The sequence below is a fragment of the Lithobates pipiens genome, unplaced genomic scaffold (assembly GCF_037356315.1).
Source record: "Lithobates pipiens isolate NorthernLeopardFrog02 unplaced genomic scaffold, aLitPip1_a1.2 Scaffold_3, whole genome shotgun sequence".
NCBI lineage: Eukaryota > Metazoa > Chordata > Amphibia > Anura > Ranidae > Lithobates > Lithobates pipiens.
The window spans coordinates 13,476,512-13,491,733 of record NW_027507790.1 but is presented as its reverse complement, the minus strand read 5'-3'; the positions used below and the strand labels follow the sequence as shown (position 1 = coordinate 13,491,733).

The 15,222-nt window shown below is 42.4% G+C and overlaps 1 protein-coding gene across 1 annotated transcript in view; it reads right to left on the bottom strand.

Moving 5' to 3' along the window:
- SLC8B1 (solute carrier family 8 member B1) overlaps window positions 1-15,157 on the bottom strand; it is an 82,858-nt gene extending 67,701 nt beyond the window's left edge. Inside the window, exons 1-2 of the mRNA XM_077461282.1 lie at window positions 15,019-15,157; window positions 4,842-4,903 (exon numbers count right to left, since the gene is read on the bottom strand). The gene's annotated coding sequence lies outside the window, so the exon portion shown is untranslated. The remainder of the gene's footprint in view (window positions 1-4,841; window positions 4,904-15,018) is intronic.
- Window positions 15,158-15,222: the final 65 nt, after the last annotated feature.

Here is a 15,222-nt window from a genome sequence, read left to right as displayed (position 1 = left end):
AAACTATAACAAATTATTTTAACACAAACTACAAATGTTTATCTGTATCATTTAACGAAGATAATAATGTGGCAACAGCAGTGTTCGCACAAAAAAAAAAAAAAAATCTTCTATCCTAAAGTGGAATTCCAAGCTATTCCTAACTATGCTCCCACCTATTCTGGTGAAGGAAGGTGCCTATACTTCCTATTCTGGAGGACTCCAGTCCGGTCTTCAGTGTAGAGGAGAGAGCACCATTAACAGCTGGAATGCCTGGGCAATGACATCACCCATAGGCTTACTATGGGGCATCCGTTGTTGGCCATCTCTCCTCTATACTGAAGCCGCTGCTGGGAGCCGATGATATGACCAAACCAGAGCGCCTTCAGAATAGGTACAGTGGATATAAAAAGTCTACACACCCATTAAAATGTCAAGTTTCTGTGATGCAAAAAAAAAATGGAGACACCTTTGTCACCTATAAACTGTACAACTCAATTGAAAAACAAACTGATATCTTTTAAGTGGAGGCAAGTAAAAATAAAAAAAAACTTAAATAATAATATGGTTGGATAAGTGTGCACACCCTGAAACTAATAATTTGTTGAAGCACCTTTTGATTTTATTACAGCACTCAGTCTTTTTTGGGTATGAGTCTATCAGCATGGCACATCTTGACTTGGCAATATTTGCCCACTCTTCTTTGCAAAAAACACTCCAAATCGGTCAGATTGCAAGGGCATTCCTTTGTTGATTTGGATGTATGCTTTGGGTCGTTGTCATGCTAAAAGATGAAGTTCTTCTTCATATTCAGCTTTCTAGTAGAAGCTTGAAGGTTTTGTGGCAATATTGACTGGTATTTGGAACTGTTCCTAATTTCCTCTACCTTGACTAAGACCCCTGTTCCAGCTGAAGAAAAAAACAGCCCCAAAGCATGATGCTGCCATGACCATGCTTGACGGTGGGTATGATGTTCTTTTGGTGATGTGCAGTGTTGTTTTTGCGCCAAACATATCTTTTGAAATTATGGCCAAAAAAGTTCAACCTTGGTTTCATCAGACCAGAACACATTTTCCCACATGCTTTTGGGAGACTTCAAATGTGTTTTTGCAAAATTTAAATGGGCTTGGATGTTTTTCTTCATAAGAAATGGCTTCTGTCTTGCCGCTCTACCCCATAGCCCAGGCATATGAAGAATACGGGAGATTGTTGTCACATGTACTGCCCTGTACACACGGTTGGACATCGATGACAAAATCCGTCGGATTTTGGCCCAAACTTATATTGCATACACACGGTTGCACAAAGTTGTTGGAAAATCCGATTGTTGAGAACGAGGTGACGTATATCACGTACGACGGGACTATAAACAGGCCATTAGCCAATAGCTTTCATTCTGAACATGCGTGGCACTTTGTCCATCGGAATTGTCTACACACGGTCGGAATTTAAACAAATCGGATTTTGTTGTCGGAAAATTTTTAGATCCAGATCTCAAACTTTGTGTATCGGAAATTCCAACGGAAAAAGTCTGATGGAGCCCACACACAATCGGAATTTCCAACAGCACAGTCCGATCGCACATTTTCCGTCAGGAAAGTCCGACTGTGTGTACAGGGCATACCACACAGCCAGTACTTGCCAGATAATCCTGCAGCTCCTTTAATGTTGCTGTAGGCCTCCTGACAGCGTCCAGTTCTTGGTAATGTCACTGTTGTGCCATATTTTCTCCACTTGATGATGACTGTCTTCACTTTTCCATGGTATATCTAATGCATTGGAAATTCTTTTGTACCCTTCTCCTGACTGATACCTTTTAACAATGAGATCCCTCTGCAGACCACATCTTTTGCTGTAGGATGCGACTAAGAAAATGTCAGAGAAGACCTACTAGAACAGCTGAACTGTATTTGTGGTTAATTAGAGGCACTTTAAATTATGGCAGGTGTGTACTGACTCCTATTTATCATGGGTTTGAATGTCTGAATTGCTTAATTCTGAACACCCCCCCCCCCACCCCACACTTTAAAACATTTCAGTTTGTATGTCAATTGAGTTCTACAGTATTGGTCACATTAAAGGTGGAAAAAGTTCTGAAATGATTTTGGGCAGCGATCGTGCTGCAGTGTGTCACTCGCTATGATGTAGACTCTTTACCATGTGATCAGCTGTTTTCAATCAATCACAGTTGATCACAGTGTAAATAGGAAAGGCCAGTTATCGGCATTCCTCTACTCACACTGTCAGAGCCAAGAAGCGGTTTTCCTGACGGGGGGGGGGGGAGATCTGCACTGATAATCAGCCCATTGATTCTAAGTGCAGTCCCATCAGCAATGCCTGCCAGTGCCCACCAGTGCTACCTTTCAGTGCCCATCAGTGCCATCTGTCAGTGCCCATAAAGGCCCATCAGTGCAGCCCATCAGTCCCCATAAGTGCAGCCCATCAGTGAAGGAGAAAAATTACTTACTTATTTACAAAAAAAAAAAATGATAAAAATTTAGTTTGGGTACAGCATTGCATGACCACGTGGTTAAAAATATTAGTTATAAAACTATGCAATATATTTAGGAGGCAGTGAATGTGACAGTCAGCACACAATACACGGGTGGTTTATTCAATCCCTTTAACTAAAAACACATGCACCGAAGATTCATTAGCACTGAATATATTAAGCGAGTGTCACTTATACTGCTTTACAAAGATTATTATACAGGATTTATATAGCGCCAACAGTTTGTACGGCGCTTTACAACATAAGGGCAGACAGGACAGTTACAATACAGGAGGGATCAGAGGGCCCTGATCGTTAGAGCTTACAATCTAGAAGGGAGGGTCAAGTGAAACAAATGGTAATAAGATGCCCCTATATTTATAAAGCAGTGAAAGTGAAATTCACCAAACTTTCACTGCAGGTAAACCATCCTGATCTGATGCATGCACTTTAGGGCTCATGCACACTGCAGCTGAAAGAAAAAAAAAAAGCTGCTTCTATAGGCATTTGAGCTTTTTTTTCACCTTGAAGAAGCTTGTACTTTTTTATTGAGCTTCCTGGAGCATAAGCGTATTTTTCACAAACCCTCCCCTCAGCTAATTTTTCCTATTTTTCTTTGTGTGCGTTAGCCTTTTAAAGATTTTTTCATGCTCTTTTGTACATTTTTGGGCAATTAGGTGTCTTTTCTGCTCAAAAGCTCCTCTCAAAAATGTGAGTTTGGTGGGGTTTTTCTCTGCCTGTAACTCCCAAAAAAGTCATAGTGTGCATAGACACATAGGGCAACATGGAGGGGAGTTTCCAGGCAGAAAAAAATAGAGCTCAGAAAAGCTCAAAAGCCTGTAGGAGCAGCTTCTTTGAGCTGCAGTGTACATGAGACCCAACAGTGATGCATTTAACACTTTATGACCAGATGTTTTCTGACAGGTTTCTTTATTTTTTGCTGGAAAATTACTTAGAACCCCCAAACATTATTTATTTATTTATTTATTGTTTTTACCAGAGAATAAAATAGCGGCTTTTTTTTAACACACCCACATTATTTGCGCAGACCCCTCCCTCAGCTTCTAAAAGCAATCAATCGGCTAATCAGCTGCTTGGATCGCTTTTATCAGAGAGCATTGTCGGCGGCAAAAAAACAATACCAAGATTATGGCTGCTTCAAAACAGCAAAATATATACAAATATACAACTTCTTCAGTGTTATTGCTTAAAATGCAGTAATGAGGGGGGAGGAATTTTTACAGTTTCCACTTCACTAAAAACAGAATAACATTGAAAATAAAACCATGAATTCACTATAAACTTTATTTTTCAGTAAAAAAAAAAAAAAAAAAAAAAAATACAAAAAAAAAAAAAAATAAAAAAAAGTTGCAACAAGTGAAACAAAAACCGCTAGCTGCATATGAAAAAAACTGCTGATACTGTTTAAGTAAAAACTATGTGATAGTGGAGTTAATCAGTATGTATGTTATCAGAAATAGAGTCATTGATTGGTCACAAGTGTCTGCTAGTACAATCCCTGCAGAGCCCTACTGAAAATTGATTTTTAGTCTTTCCTTATCCTGAAAATGATATTGGCCAAGGTGATCAGTTCCTTACAGTAAAATGAAATAATGCCAGGTAAGAAGTTTTGTCCAAGCTGAAACTTTTTTTTATGCCCATTAGAGTTTAAAAAATAAATAAATAAATAAAAAAAAGTCCGATTCGGAAGTTCCCAACTATCTGCGGCTTCGGCCTAGTCCGCGGCACCCGGCCTTGCGAAGTAGGCTGAAGCCGCGGCCTTACCTAAAAACTCATGCCCGCAGCTCCTCAGGACCGGCGCGGTGTCAGCTCCGGTCCTGGTGAAAAAAAAAAAAAAAAAATTCTAAAAAAAAAAAAACTATTTGCTGAAAATTTGAATCAATTTGACCTCTCAACTCGATTCAAGATTCAAATAGATTTTTTACCCAGCCCTATGCAGGGGGTGTGTTCAAGGGGCATGCTGTGATTGGGAGGGGGGGGGTGTGCTAGGGGTGGGCTGTGATTGGTCAGGGGGCAGAGTGGCTGTACAAACCACCCAATACAGGCATGCTGTGTGTCTGCACTGTGTCCTGTACCTCTGAATGGTCAGCCAAAGGATGAAAACTGACCATGCTAACACAGATCAGTTTCTGTACTTTGTGCGGTCAGTTTATAACAAGGAAGAAAGGTGACGGGCAGGATCAAACAGGTATTTCAGATAGAAGTACATGAAAATGATAGAGACTGATTTATAAAATACACATATGTAAAACACACACAAAATGAATACTTAGGGTAACATACGCTTTACTACTACAGCAACTTCTTTCAGCTTTACCAAAATCACAGTAAATTATAAGAGCATACTCACGACTGATAGATTCTTGAAAACGCCTGACAAACCGGAACTATTTAACGTATATAAAGCGTAACCTATGAAGAACAACAAAAGCAGTGAGTTAGGATTTGTATTGACAGAGTGCAGTTATTTTGAGAACGTGTAAATCTTGTTACCCAATAGGCTATTCATTGTCAGATTTTGGACAAGTGTTTTTTTTTTCAACTGGTTTATTAAAACTTTTTTGGACACACGTTTAGTGTATTTGTTCAGCTATATTGCCTCCAAGGCCTATTTTCTATTGCGCTAAGCCCTCTGACCCAGATTTGTTGAGGCTCTGCATTCCATAGAAGAGGCATATACAGTAAACATTTTGAAATATTAACTTCCTCATATTTTTCTTACTGAATATTTACATGAAAAAAAAAAAAAAGAAAGAAAAAAGAAAAAAAAAGAAGAAAAAAAAGAAGAAGGATTAGGCAACGTGCTGCACCCCACCCACTATACATTTTTGCCATCCTAGAGCCCAGGCTATGCAGACTTCAAAAGAAATGCAAAAAAAAAAAAAAAAAAGTTTGAAGATGCACTAAAACACGCACGAACGCATGTTTTCATTTATTTCTACTGATTTTAATGTAGAACGTATGTGTCTAAAAATGGGCAACTGAATGCAGCCTAAAACAGCGACTGGCATTTCATAGACAAGCACCTTCCTTCTGTTTTATTGGATCTTTACATAGCAGTTTATGTTAATGGCGAACCATGAAAAATACATATGCTTTGCTTGCTCTACACAGATAATATCCAACCAGGGCAATGCCCAGTTTGACCACATGGAGTAATTTTTGGTATACTAAAGCAAGGAATTACCTTTATATTATATATAATATATTTATATTCAAACTAACGTTCACACAAACATTTGAATGCACATTCGATTACTTGATTTTGATGAATGTTGTTCAAAAGTACCGTATTTATCAGCGTATAACACGCACCTTCATTTTAAGAGGGAAGTTTCAGGAAAAAACCTTTGAAGCAAAATAAGGGTCAGTGCCTATTAATGTAGCAATATCAATACCCATCTTCAGCCTCACCCATGCCCAATAATGCAGCCTGATCAGTGCCCATCTGCAGCCTCACCAGTGCTTATTAAAGGAAATGTAAATGTTTTTTGTTTTTATAAAAAAAAAAAAACTAACAAACATGTCATACTTATGTCCTCTGTGCAGTTGGTTTTGCACAGAGTGGCCCTGATCCTCCTCTTCTGTGGACCCTCAGAGGCACTCCTGGCTTCTCCTCTTCTCAAGAGCTGATCTCCCGTTTCTTGCTGCTGCATCCATTGACTCAGACAGCAGGATTCAACCCGACCCCCACGTCATTGGATTTGATTGACAGCAGTGGGAGCCAGCGGCTGCACTGCTATCAATCTGGACTGGCGACACCACCTGCAGCTGGTGTGCTTGTTCCCGTTGCTGGAACGACTGGGTTCAAGTAAGTAAAAGGGGGGCTCTGGGTGGAGCTACATCACAGAAGGTTTTACACCTTAATGCATTAAGGTAAAAAACCTTGAGGCTTTACCACCTCTTTAATGCAGCCTCACCGATGCCCGTCTACAGCCTCGCCGTTGCCCATTAATGCAGCCTCATCAGTGCCGTTGACCCCCCTGGAGGCAGCCAGATAAAATATCTGCATATAACATGCACCCATGGTTTGCTCTCTATTTGCCCTCCCTTTCAGGGAGAAAAAGGGAATGTTGTACACCGATAAATATGGTATTTCAAAATTTTGTTTGCTTTTAACATTTGATTTTGCAACAAATAGACCTCACTGAACAAAATCCCCATATACTGTTAAAAAATGTGTTTGATAGAAATTTTCTGCCACTGTTGTTGAAAAAGAACATTGATTTGACCCCACTAACGGTTAGAAATGCTTGGCTCTGATTAATCAAAAGCTGGGGCTGCTGTCAGGGGCGATGCATACTAGCACATTATGACTTTAACTGCTCAGGCCCGATTTTTTGTATGCGGTTGTACGTGGTACAACAGACATATCAGGAATATGAAATTCTGGGATAACATATTCTTTAAAGTAATGACAATAAAATTGCTCTGGCCTATAGGGAGTGAACAGGTGTAAAAGTGGTGAGAGAAGAAGTCGCAACAGAAAGATTTTGTGTTCTCCTGTGCAACAGGGAACAAAACACATGTATAAGCACTTTGACCAGTTTTGAGGCGTGTCGAGATAGCGTGGTTGATAGCTTGCCCTCTACCCACTGCACAGGAGGTGACTTTTTAATGAACCCTGAGTGCAAAACACACTGACAAATACCCATAAGCATAATTGGAAAACGGGGCAGTGACTGTTTTCTGTGCCGTGATCTATCAGCCTGCTGCAGTACACTGAAACATGCGATCAGAGCTTCTCTGCCTTATCACCATTGACCGAGGGTACACAATATGCAGTAGATTTACAACATGCTTGTAGATAAATAGATGTTGTATGCTAGGGGATCTGCCTTTCCTTGTAATGAGATCAAGTTACCAGGGTTGTTGCAGCACTTTTACCGAGCTAGTGCCAGGAAATAAACAGAGTAGAAGGGGTGGTGCCTAGTGCTGTGCTGTAACTCCCAGATGGGAATGTCCATAAAGTGGGCTTTAGACTGGGGAGGAGCCAGCAGTACATACAGACATAGAGATGTGCATTTTCTTTTGTTTTTTGTCACAATGTGGCCACAGTGTTACATGCACATAGCCCGCTTAAGGATTTTGCAAGGATACTGTAGTTTTGGTTATACCTCAAATCGATTACAATTTACTTTTGCTCTGAGCCTGTTAAAAGCTGTGTTCCAGGCGCAAAAAATATTTTTAAAAGTCAGCAGCTACAAGCACTGTAGCTGCTTACTTTTAATAAGGACACTTACCTGTCCAGGGAGCCTGCGATGTCGGCCCTCCGAGGTTGATCCATCTATCGGATCGGGTGAAGGCGCCCCTATTCCAACTAAGACAAACCGGCAGTTTCTGCCGGTTTCTGACTGCGCTTGCGCAAGTTGTGCGGCGCTTTGTGAATAGCCAGCTTGTTCTTCTTCTGGGACACACACGGGGGGGGGGGGGGGGGGGGCGCGCTGCAGAACAGGACGTGATGTCTATGGCTGCGGCCCAGCTGGATCAGAAGTACACCGAGTACTTCCAAAAGAAGTGCTATAGAGGGGAAAAAAAAATGTTTTTAAATATTCAAAAACGAGGGGTGGAGAGTGTCAGGGCTGGCTTAGCCCTTCCTTCTCTGGGCTGGCTGCTCAGCTGTCGGCTAATTGCCAGCTCTCATCTCTCTCTACAGTTACCAGCTGTTCCTGATCATGCTCGTCTGACCTGCCTACTTAAAGCTGTCCAGCTCACTTCACCTCTGCCTTCGCCTTGGTCACATCACAAGAAACCATCTCCTGCGGTTCTTTTAAAGACTGGCTTTCTGACATCCCTCCTGGCTCCTTATCCTGCTTGCTGTTGCTCTACTTGTAACCCTGACTTCTGGCCTGGCCGATTACCCCGATCTGGTTATTGAACTCTGGCCTGGCTGACTACTCTATACGGTTACTGGACTCTGGATATGCTTTGACTACGCTTTCTCTATTTACCTTTTTATTTTTATTTAATAAACAATTGTGATTTAACTGTACTTCTGTCTCGGTCTGATTCATGGTTTCTGACAGAGAGGTGGTCTTTCGTTTAAGACCACCTCTCAAAAGTGTGTGGAACTCCGCTTTAAAGTGAATGTAAAGGCTTTTTGTTTTTTTTCTACATAAAAATAACAAACATGTTAAACTTACCTGCTCTGTGCAAGGATTTGGCACAGAGTAGCCCTGATCCACCTCTTCTGGGGTCCCCCGCCGGCGCTCCTGGCCCCTCCCCTTCATCAGGTGTCCCTATGAAGAGCCACTTTCCCTGGGGGCACCTGTGTAGGTTTGCTCCTGAGTCCATTGACAGAGGCAGCAGGACTCGGCCCTACCCCCGACTCACGTATCACTGGATTTGATTGACAGCAGCGGGAGCCAATGGTATTGCTATTGATATGTCCAATAAAGGAGAGAGACAGCGCCTGGAGCTGCTGGGCTCGTGCACATCGCTGGATCGGATTGGGCTCAGGTAAAGTAAAAGAGGGGGGGGCTTGGGGGGCAGCTACAGCAAAGAAGGTTTCTCACCTTAATGCACAGAATGCATTAAAAGTGAAAAACCTTGAGACTTTACAATCACTTTAAGCTAACCAAAGATTACATTTTTTCTTTTTCTTTTTCCTTTTTTCTTCCAATTAGCCAGTGGGCGGATTGAAAAAAAAAAAAAAAAAAAAGGAGGCAACCAACAGATTTCTCAATCCACAGAAGCGAGGTACACAGGTTGGACATTGCATTCTGACAGCAGGACTCCCCTCTGTCAGAATACACTGGTCAGCAGCTACAGCCAGGCAATCAAGAACATTTTTCCAACAAGCCCATATGACAAAAGTGGATGTAACGATTGACTTCTGTTAAGCAAGAACGGACACACATGGATCGAAATTTGGCTGGATCCTGCAGAACCAGCCAAAAGTTCAGTCTATCTACAGCTAGGGCTTTTTAAACAGGGCTATATTTACACATGACGTTGCCCTAGATATGATTAGGACATTCTGTATAATCCCCAACTCTTGCATTATGCAATTGTTTAAGTGAAAACAAATGCCAGAATGTGCTATAGGAGGTAGAGAATGTAGACTTTCGTGTTTTTTATTTTATTTATTTTTTTACTTCCCTCAACCTTCCTAATACCACCTAGGCCATACATTATCTTGCTGCAATCAGCCACAAATGTAATGGCCAGGAGCAGGAAGCACACAGAAAAAAAAAAAAAGACCAGTATGTAAATGTTGGAATTTAGTAGTGCCCCCGGGACTGGCTACTCTAAGAGCAATCATCAGATCCAGATTCATCGGGTGATACTGGTGTGGGACTGAATCATATGTACCAAACGGGCAGTACTGTTTTCATGTGGAATTTACGATCGCCACAACCTATGCTTACTATGCAAGAAGGAGGTCACCATGACAAGAAAAGAAACATTGTGTAAACAGCTCTGAAGTTAATTTCAAGGTTACATCTCTCCCAACCAATACAATTTTCTCCAGGAATAATACGCAGTTGTATCATGTCACGCCCAGTGGTTGTAGGCCATTTCTGGCACACAGCCTCATCTCTAGAATTTATGCACCGTGAGCAGCTCAGAACAAGAGAGCGATCTATTGGGGGTACTTCAGCTGGAGCATGTAGGGACCCAATCACACCGAAGCGTTTTGTAGCTTGAAATTCGAAGCTCAAAAAAAGGTGGAAGAGAAAAAAAAAAAAATTCTCTACAGACATGGTTCACATATCCACTACAAGACTTCTGAAGCTCAAAAAAAAGTTCTGGTCCTGTTTTTGTAGCTCAAATCAGACAGACTGGTGCGTTTCCGACATGGTTTTTGTTTCATATAAATGCATTGAAAACGCTTTGTGCGTTTTGACCCGCATCTTCAACCCTTAACCCCTTACAAAAAAAAAAAAAAAGTAAAAAAATAAATAAAATAAAAAATGTATAAATAAATGCAGATGAAAATTATGAAAAAGCTGAATAGCATAGCAACAAATAATGAAACGTGATTTTCGACTCTATCGGCTAATAAAAAAAGACAACAAAGCTCAAAAATACTTTAAAAATGCTGTACAAAAATGTGCAAACACCCCAAAAAAAAAAAAAAACGCTCAAAAATGCAAAACTCAAGTGTAAATGCAGCTTTAATAGTAGTGATGCACTGAAATGTTGGCCGCCGAAAATAGGGTTTTCAACGTTGTGCCGAATGAAAAAAATAAAAAGTGTTGATAATGTTTTCCGAAAACGCCCATGATTTTCCCACAATTTTATCTGGCTTATGGCGTGCTTTCCATAGGTCATGTGACTGAAAAAAAAGGCAACAAAAAGCACAAGACAGGTGTATTTTTGATGTGTTCTTGCTGCGTTTCAATGGGGAGGCACGTTTTGTGGTGTGGTTTGCCAAATATGTACTAAAAATGCAGCAAGTAGGATTTTTAACACCGCTTCAAAAGGTGCCGGTAACGGCCAACAATAAATACATGTATATTTGGTTATATTCCGCGCTTAGGTGTGGGCTGGGCTGCTGCCTCCCTTGAGGTGGTCCCAACTGTCCCCCGAAGAGTGATCCTCCACAGAGTGATTCACTGTGGAGGATAACTCTTTGGGTGACGGGCAGCGACAATAAATACATATTCATGATATTAAGTAAAAAGTCGAATATATTACAATTATTTATAAAAATATATATTTTTTAAAAACTGTCAATTTCAGTTTCGGCCAAGTGCATCCTGAATTTTTGGTTTTGGCGCCAAATTTTTCATTGTGGTGCACCCCTACTTCCAAGTACTCCCGCAGCAGGCCTGCTCAGAGGAAATCATTGCTTGGGCAAAAATCTGCTTTTAGGACCCATTCACACCGGATCATTTTCTAGCTCGAAGAACCAAAATGCTTGGGGGAAAAAAAAAAAAAAAAAAAAAAAAAAAACAATTATTCTCTATGGTGGTGGTTCACATCTCCACTCCAAAATGCTTGAAGCTCAACAAAAAGTTTTGTAGCCACTTTTGAAGCTCGATTTGAGCAGATCGGTGCATTTTTGAAGCAGCTAAAAGCAGAAGCACATAGCAACATATTATGTAACAGGTGACAGTTTCTCTATTGGCGAATACGAATTTCCAGAGCTTCAAAATGCTTGGAAAAGGCTGTACAATAAAAATCTCAAAATGTGCAAACACGTGACAAAATATCTGAAAAAAACATGCTCAGGTGTGAATGCAGCCTGCTGGATTTAGCCACTATTCAATATTCATGGTCCTCCGGGCAGGGATGACTTCCCCTGCCCCCCCCCCCCCCCCCCCACCAGGAGAAGACAATGGCTTGGCAGGAGGGGTTCCCCCATCAGCACTGTCAGTGTTGATGGGGAAATCAAGTGGGTTTTTTTTCCTTTCGCTGGCTATACATAATTCACTTTCTTTCATTCAGACAGAGGATTGAACAAAAGAAAATGAATCGATTCCCTCATTTACACATTGGAGGTGGATGGGAGAATCCCTGCCAGGGAGCTATTGTATTCCGACAGTGAGGAAGCATCCCTGCTGTCAGAATACACTCATTGGCACCACTGGTCTAGTGAAAATTTTTCAAACAGCTGGTTGTACAGAAGTTGATTGAGAGACCGACTTCTGTACAACCAGCCTGCCCATAGATAGATCAAAATTTGCCCAGTCCCTGCTGGCTGGCTTTAGTGTGAAAAGACTCTTACAAAAACTATTTATGGAGTTAATTTAAAACAGAGTTCCACCCAGAAGTGGAACTTCTGCTTTAAGGACTCCTTACACGCCACATTTGCCATGTAATTTTGGGGGGGGGGGGGAGAGTGGGTACCTGTCAAAACAAAGTTTTGACAGGTACCCAGCTCCCAGTTCTGCCCCCACCGACTCCTTCCTCCCAAACTTCTTGGACACATCACAGGTCCCATAAACCCTCATACACACTATCAGATTTTCTGCTGATTTTTTTCCTTCAGATTTACCAAAACCATATAATCTGAGGTCAGACCTTAGGAGTTTCAATTTGTATGCAATCAGGTAGGTCCTTGCAGTACATGGTTTTGGTAAATCTGAAGACAAAAATCAGCAGAAAATCTGAGTGTGTATGGGGCTTAAGACTGCCCGGCCATTCAGGGCAGACAGCGCAACTCGCGCATGTACGGTGCACACCCGGCCATGAAGCTGTCACAACCACTTTATATTTCACATGTGTGGCATTAGGGACTTTATTTAGGACCTATTTTTATTTGCATTATTGTATGATTTTGCGGTCTCAGATTTCCTTTTAGGTTTGTAGCGTGGAACACTTCACTTGTGTCTGATTGATAGTAACTCTTTAAACCTGAGAATATAGAATAGAGAAGAACAGAGAGCTGGTGCCATTTTTTTACCTGGTTAGCAAGCATCAATATCCTCTGCAGATGACACATATATGGGTGGTGGAGGTAAAACACTTTTATCCCTCCCTGCTGCTAGATTATAACCCCCATCGGTTTTCTTTGCTTTTTTGCCATCGGTTTCCCTTCAGGGAGATTTCTCTTCACTTCCTGTCCCATAGCCAAACAGGAAGTGAGGGTAAATCCTTCCAAAGTGAGGAAATCTAGGGTAGTTCCTAATGTGCGCATTGAAAGATTTCCCCTCTATTCCTGTTCTGTGACAACCCACCCTTTCTATAGCACACAGGACCAGGGAGGTTGGACCCAAGAAAACCGGCCAAGAAAGACCTTGGAAACACAATTAACCCCAACCTGGCAAACTGGGGCAGTGTCAACCACTAGCTGCCTACAAGTGATCGGCTCTATGTATGAGTGGGTGCAATTAGCTGTGGGAGCTGACTGCCTCCCCTTGCTTTAATGGAACTGCCTCTCACAATAGTGGGTACCCTGCTGGGGTTCCCACATCTTATCATATGTGGGGGGGGGGGTATTCACAGGTGTAAAAAAAAAAAAAAAAAAGTTTTGTATTTAGTTCTACTTGAATGATTTCCTATCTCTGGTGGAAGAGCCGATAATGATTACACACAGGAGGAGGAGGAGGACAACAAAGTGTTGTGAGTCTCATGAAGCCTATGTCTGGGTGGAGGAGGGGTGCACCAAAAAGGATTGCACTATTTCCAGTGTTTACACATGAGATGATCTACTGATATATGTCTGGAATCTATATACAACAGTGTTTGTGTACGCATCATATTATACATGCAGTGATCATACATCTTCCCCCAGTGATCATACTCCAGTGTGTGTATATATTGCATCCTATCTGTCCCTATACAATAGATCAGCCGTCACTAAATGACAGACCGAGCAACGCTTCTGCCCGGACCGTCAGGCCACCAGTGTAGCGCCCAATTTTAACAGTCATTGATTGCTGGGACAGTGGGTGTCCCAGCAACCAGTGATGTCGCGTGTGCCCGCCCCCTGCTGCTGAGCGTGGCTCTCGCTCCCCACTAGGGATGAGCTCAGGCATGTTCGCATGGAACACGTGCAGAGCCTGCCAGGAAGTCGGTGCAGCGCTGCGCTAATCACAGGCAGCGAGACATTGCCCCGATGTGCGGCTGCAGAGATCGGACAATGTCTCACTGCCTGTGATTAGCGCAGCGCTGTAACAACTTCCTGGCGGGCTCTGCACGTGTTCCATGCGAACACGCCGGAGCTCATCCCTACTCCCACTCCCAGCTGGACTGCGAGTTAATGGCGTGAGGTCGCATGCATGCCCCACCTATCTGCTGCTCGCGGCTCCCTCTCTTTCCAAGGTATGATACCTTGCAGTTTCCGTCCTCTGCATCTTGCTCCCAACTTTTTGAGATGGGAATGAGGGACACCTATCAGCAAAAGTATGCAGGCATAGGAAACACCCTTTACCGCGCCCCCTTAAAGGAGAACTGTAAAAGAAAAACAAGATTTATTAAATCCACAAGCAGGGGTGGACTGACAACTCATGGGGCCCCCAGGCAATAGGAGATTATGGGGCCACACAGTATACACAAACACAGTATACACATACATGTACACATAGTATACACAGACATGTTTCTATTGGCTGAGAAGGTACTGGAAAGGTGGGGCAGCTATGATCTCAGGATTTTAGACCAAAAGGATGTCAGTAAGGGACATTTCAGAGACATGTAAAAAAAAAAGCACAGATTTTTACATACTGTCCCTGGTTTTACTGAGGCTGGCAACCCTGATGGGGCCCCCTAGTGGCCCGGGGCCCTCGGGCTGTGCCCGAGTGGCCGAATGGTCAGTCCACCCCTGCCCACAAGTGCTTTTTTACCACTACTATTTCTTTTTAATGGCTTTTGGAATTTACAAATGCAACACTTTAGAAATCAAATGAAAGGTTTACCAATGGAAAACACTTTTTGCTAGATAAATAGTGCATTTTATGTACGTAACGTCTATATAGATTGGACCAAAATGAGGAGGAATGAGGGACAGTCCCTCGAATGAGGGAGTTGGGAGCCATGCCCAGTGTGTGTATACACTGCACTCTACGTGCCCCCTCCCCCAGTGCCCATACACTAAACACTGACAGATCTCAGGGTGCTCTTCATTCACTCATTACCTGTATGATCTCTCCGGGCTGCTCCTCTCTATGGTGTCTCCTCCATCAATACAGCGGACTATTGTTTACCACCCGCACCGATCAGCTGACTCAAGCACACCGGGTACACGAGGCTCCGCCCACCGCATGCTTTTACACGAAATGGGCGGGGCCTCGCTCATAGACACCTCATTAACTAACTCTGAGAAATGCTAGAAGGGGTGA